Below are 6,401 nucleotides of genomic sequence, written 5' to 3' on the forward strand. Positions count from 1 at the left end.
AAGGAGTGTGGCAGAGGACCTGTACCTACACACAGCTGGGGGCAGCATTGCTGGGCCCAAGGACTCAGTCTTTCAGGGTTATCAGATGCACTAGCAAACTAGACATTAAAAAGAGAGTCTTCTAGGATATAGAGTTAAGATAACACACAAGTAGATGGTTGGTTGGGAAGTTATCTCGGTTTTCAAAACTGTGTGAACAGTAGAGACACCAGGATGCCCAATCTTTAAAGCTGGGCTATGATTCATCCTTCTCCAGATCCTAGTGAGGAATCATCCCCGATGGCAGGAGGCAGATTGCAGATGGCAAGGGACACACCTACATGCATGATAGCCACTAAATATAGTCACCTCCTCTTTGAGTGAAATGACACAACCTGTGGTGAGAGTTCAGGTGGTGAACCATGTGTCACAAGGGAAGACCCATGAAGAGTGCAGTGTGACCTAAAACAAGCTACATGTGTAGGAGCAGCAGGAGGCTGGCCCCTGCGTGCCATATGGATGTTCCTGTTTATGCTACCCTGGGCTCTGTCTCCTGTTGCTGCCTTCCTTATGCTCTAGCATAACCATGCAGAGTCTTGTTCTTGACATGATCGTGATTTTTCTCTGATTCTGCTCTTTGAGAGCAAAACAGCCCCCAGGGTCCATTACCAAGCCATACAGCAAAGTCTGGGACAAAGATTAACTGGCACACCCAGGCGAGACAGATACCAGACACTCTCCTACAGAAAGAAAAATGTCCATTCTCCAAAGAATTATGACAACCCAGAGTCCACACATCATGCCAAACACAGCATTCAGGACAGAATGCAGACTTTCCTAACATACAGAGATGCAGTGATATGAAAATAGTTCTTAAAGGAAGGGTCAGAGGCCAACCAGACTCCAGTTGTCAGACGCTCACTCTAAAGCCCTGTTTAACAGCACTCCACATGAGAAAGGAAAACACTCCTGAGATTAATGGAAAGATGGAGACACCCCCCAAAGTCTGTTCTGTGAGAGGACTCTTAAAAACAAAGATATTCTGAGGAGAAAGAGAGGTGAGAGAGATTCCAGGAGATCTGCCTTGAGGGCATGATCAGGGTACTTTTCAGGCAGAAGCAGGGGACCAGAAGGAAAGGTAGCCCCAGGAGTGTTCATGACATAAGATGGAGAGAGCCCACCTCCTCTAAGTCCTGCAATTCATTTAACCCATTGTTTTGCATACAGGACACCAAATGAAAAGTGAGCAACATATGCATCATTGATGGTCACTTTGAAATAAACGCTGTATTCTTAGAGTTCTCTTCTATTGATAAAAGTAATAGGAGAATGGTGGCAGCATTTGAATATATATATATTCTTTTTCCATGTATTTGGAAAATACATATAAAAGGTATATATCACTAGCATGTGATTGTAATGCACCTGTGTTCATTTCATTGAAATATTCACAAGACTGAAAATCTAGGGGACTTAATGGATTAAAACATGTATAGAAAGCAAAATTTATAAATTATTGAGTGAGGCTTCCTCTGGTTTCCTTTCTTCTTGGCTCCCTCACCTTCTGCAGCCACATGAGGCCCCTGTGACACATTGTCCATTTATCTCATGTAAATTCATGTCATGTTCATTTTTTCAGTTCTGGCAATTGAATCTAAAGGAGCTTGAGCTATACCAAGCCCCTCTTTTATAATTTTTTATTTGTTCTTCTTAGTTATACATTATAGTAGAATGTATTTTGAAATATATATATATATATATATATATATATATATTTAAAAGAACTTCTCATTCTTCTGGTTGTATATGATGTATAATTACATTGGTTATATAATCATGTATGCATATAGGACACCCCTTCTGTATAAATTTTGAGACAGTCTCACTATATTGCTGAAGCTGCATTGAGCTTGCAATCCTCATGCCTAAGCCACCTGAATGCTGGGTTTACAAGTAAGACCACCATGCTTCAGCTTGGGGATCTTCATTTTATGAGAGACTCTATTGGCTTCAAATTTCAAAACTAATTTTCTTTTGGTATGAAAAGAGTTCCATTCTACAGCCTCCTGTCCCCAGTTGATTCTGATGGGCAATCAACATTATTTTTGTTCTTAATTCTTTCTCCTTCTGAATTACTTTAACTTCTTTATAAAAAATAACCTTTGAAGGGCTGCTGTTGTGGCTAAGTGGTCAAATGCTCACCTAGCATGGGTGAAGGATTGGATTCGATCCCCAGCACTACCTAAAAATAAGTAAATAAAAGTAATGGTAATGTGTCCACCTACAACTAAAAACAATATTAAAAAGTAAACTGTGAAAAACACAAAATAAGGTTGACTATCATAATCACACACAGATGTTGATGTGTGCCTGGGACATAAGGAATGCAGAGGCCTAGGGAGGCCAGTGAAGCCTGGGAACAGAAGTGGAGCTTCCAACCATCAAGGGCTCATGTTGACAGAAGACAGCACTGGCCTGCACGCCTGCCTGTCTTCTTACACACTGGTGGCTACTTCTCTATGTGACCTGAGAACTGAGGAGTTTCCACTAGGCAGATATTCTTTGGGTAGGCCTGAGAGGCCCTGGCCCTCTAGAAACAGCTGCACCTTGGTATGTTTCTGAGATCTCAGGTGCATCAAGACCCTTGAGGCCTCCAAAACCTGAGAGATGCTATTGTGAATATTGACTTTCTTTCACACAAACAAAATACTATTAAGAATCCTAACATAAAGAATGAAAAAAGATGGGGCTGGGGATGTGGCTCAAGCGGTAGTGCGCTCGCCTGGCATGCGTGCGGCCCGGGTTCGATTCTCAGCACCACATACAAACAAAGATGTTGTGTCCGCCGATAACTAAAAAATAAATATTTTTTTTAAAAAAAGAATGAAAAAAGAGACCTGGAAATCAGAATCTTATATTCCAGTTCCCCAAACCCATATTGAAACAAAATTCTTGTGAAGCAGAATAAATTATGTAGGTGAAGAAACAAGGTTCCCAGAGGGTGCTGCCCAGGAGAAGGACTGGATAATGTGGAGCCTGACAGAGTCTTGTGTATTTGTTCTTCTTTACCTCTTGAGTTTAAAAAACAGTGATACACACCTTTTCTAACCTAAATACAGTTCCCAAATGGGAAACTTTGCTTTAGATTTTTACATTTTATGGAGAGGTATTTATCCCTCTGAATGCCTCTTCATAGACTGTAACTCATGATAGAAAACAGATCTGTGGCTTGGTTCAGACATCTTCTAGTGTACTGAATTCTAGCCTGTGAGCTGGATCCTGTGAACACTTAGAGTTGGCAGTGCTTGCTGGATGCTCTCTGACACCATATCAGGTTGCTTTCAACCTCTCAATATTTGCCTTCCAACGTGTCTCCTCCATGTGGTCTAACAGCAATCAGGTAGTGTGAGTGGCTAGGGGAAACCTGCTATGGTGCAGGAAAGAGTGATCCACAGTGAGCAATCTTGCAGTGTAAGGGTTGTGTGGACACCCTTCTGGAGTGCAAAGATGACAGTGTGAGGGGTGTTTCTAAACCTGCTGGGGTGAGGAGAAGGATGATGCACAGTGAGCAAGAAGACAGTGTGTCTAGACCTACTGGGTCTAGACACATCCCACACACTGCCTGCTTGTGAGAAAGCAGTCAGTGTGAGGGGCGTGTCTAGACCTGTTGGGGTGCAGGAAAGACAGCCACAGTCAGCAATCAGATAGTGTGAGAGTTGTGTCTAAACCTGCTGAGGTGCAGGGTAGACTGATACTCAGTGCAAGAAGGCAGTTTGAAGGTTGTGTGGACACCCTTCTGGAGTGCAAGGGTGTCAGGAAGTGTGAGGGGTGTGTCTAGAACTGCTGGGGTGCAGGGAAGGCTGATGCACAGTGAGCAATCAGGTAGTGTGAAGGTGTGTCTAGACCTGCTGGGGTGCAGGGAACATTGAACCACAGTGAGCAAGCAGGCAATATAAGGGGGGTGTCCAGACCTGATGGGGTGCAGGGAAGACAGCCACAGTGAGCAATCAGGGTGTGTGGGATTTGTCTAGACCTGCTGGGGTACAGGGAACACTGAGCCACAGTTAGCAAGCAGGCAATTGGAGGGATGTGTCTAGATCTGCTGGGGTTCTGGGAAGACAGCCACATTTACCAAGCAGGCAGTATGAGGGGTGTCTACTCCTGGTGAGGTGCAGGGAATACTGAGCCACAGTGAGCAAGCAGGCAATGTGAGGGGTGTTTCTAGACCTGCTAGGGTACAGGGAAGACAAGCACAGTGTGCAAGCAGACAGTGTGAGGGGTGTGTCTAGACCTGATGGGATGCAGGGAAGACAGCCACAGTGAGCAAGCAGGCAATTTTAGGGATGTGTCTAGACCTTCTGGGGTTCAGGGAAGACAGCCACATTTACCAAGCAGGCAGTGTGAGGGGTGTCTACTCCTGGTGGGGTGCAGGGAATACTGAGCCACTGTGTGCAAGCAGGCAGTGTGACGGGTGTTTCTAGACCTGCTGGAGTACAGGGAAGACAAGCACAGTGTGCAGGCAGACAATGTGAGCGGTGTATCTAGACCTGCTGGGGTGCTGGGAAGACAGCCACAGTGAGCAGTATGAGGGGTGTGTCTAGACCTGATAGGTGCAGGGAAGAAAGCCACAGTGAGCAACCAGGCTTGTCTAGACCTGATGGGGTGCAGGAAGACTGACACTTAGTGAGCAAACTGGCAGTGTGAGGGGTTTCTCAACCTGTTGGGGTGCAGAGAAGACAGCCACAGTGAGCAAGCAGGCAGTGTGAGGGGCATGTCTAGACATTCTGAGGTGCAGGAAAGACAGCCACAGTGCACAAGCAGACAGTGTGGAGGTGTGTCTAGACCTTCTGGGGTGCAGGGAAGACAGCCACAGTGACAAAGCAGGATATGTGTGGGATATGTCTAGACCCGCTGGGGTGCAGGGAACACTGAGCCACAGTGAGAAAGCAGGCAATGTGAGGGGTGTGTCTAAACCTGCTGAGGTGCAGGGAGGACTGAGCCACAGTGACCAAGAAGGCAGTGTGAGGGATGTGTCTAAACATACTGTGGTGATGGGAAGACAGCCACAGTGAACAAGCAGGCAGTGTGAGGGTTGTGTCTAAACCTGCTGAGATGCAAGGAAGACTGACCCACAGTGACCAAGCAGGCAGTGTGTGGGATGTGTCTAGACTTGCTGTGGTGCTGGGAACACTGAGCCACAGTTAGCAAGCAGGCAGTGTGAGGGATGTGTCTAGACCTGCTGTGGTGCAGGAAAAAGAGCCACAGTGAGCAAGCAGGCAGTATGAGGGGTGTGTCTATACCTGCTGGGGTGCTGCAAGGAAGACTGACCCTTAATGAGCAAACAGGCAATGTTAGGAATGTGTCTAGACCTACTGGGGTTCAGGGAAGACAGTGACAGTGAGCAAGTATGCAGTGTGTAGGGTGTGTCTAGATTTGCTGGGGTGCATGGGACACTGAGCCACAGTGAGAAAGCAGGCAGTGTGAGGGGTGTGTCTAGGCCTGCTTGGTTGCAGGGAAGACAGACACAGTGAGCAAGCAGGCAGTTTGATGGGTGTGTCTAAACCTGCTGTGGTGCTGGGAACACTGAACCACCATGATCAAGCAGGCAGTGTGACTGGGGTGTCGAGACCTGTTGGGGTGCATGGAAGGCAGCCACATTGAACAAGCAGGCAGTGTGTGAGGTGTGTCTAAACCTGCTGAGGTGCACAGAAGACTGATCCTCATTGACCAAGTAGGCAGTGTGAGGGTTGTGTCTAAACCTGCTGGGGTGCAGGGAAGAAAGCCACAGTGATGAAGCAGGCAGTGTGAGGGGTCTTTATAGACCTGCTGGGGTGCAGAGAAGACTGTTAGTGAGCAAGCAGGCAGTGTGAGGGGTGGGTCTAGAACTCATGGTGTGCAGAGAAGACAAACACAGTGACCAAGCAGTCATTGTGAGGTTTGTGTCTAGACTTGCTGGAGTGCAGGGAACACTGAGCCACAGCTACCAAGCAAGCAGTGTGAAGGGGGTATCTAAACCTTCTGGTATTCAGGGAAGACAGCCACAGTGAGCAATCTGGCAGTGTGAGTGGTGTGTCTAGACCTGCTGGTTTGCAGGGAATACAGCCACAGTGAGCAAGTAGGCAGTATGAGATGAATGTGGACATCCTTTGGGGGTGCAGTGAAGACTGACACTCTGTCAGCAAACAGGAAGTGTGAGGGGCATAGAGACACCTGCTAGGATGCAGAGTAGGCTGACCCAGCTTAGCAAAGGTTCATGGGATGGTGAGGCAAACACTGGCTGAGTGTCCAGCTAGTGGATGCACTGGAGTGCAATTCAGGAGAAACATCCCACATGTTTTGAATCATGGGTTTGCAGTTGTACCCTAGGTTGAGAGAAAGTCACAGATGAGCAATACATGTCCCAGGTAGACTTCAGAGCTGCC

Source organism: Callospermophilus lateralis, unplaced genomic scaffold (genome assembly GCF_048772815.1).
Source record: "Callospermophilus lateralis isolate mCalLat2 unplaced genomic scaffold, mCalLat2.hap1 Scaffold_84, whole genome shotgun sequence".
In the NCBI taxonomy this organism is placed as follows: Eukaryota; Metazoa; Chordata; class Mammalia; order Rodentia; family Sciuridae; genus Callospermophilus; species Callospermophilus lateralis.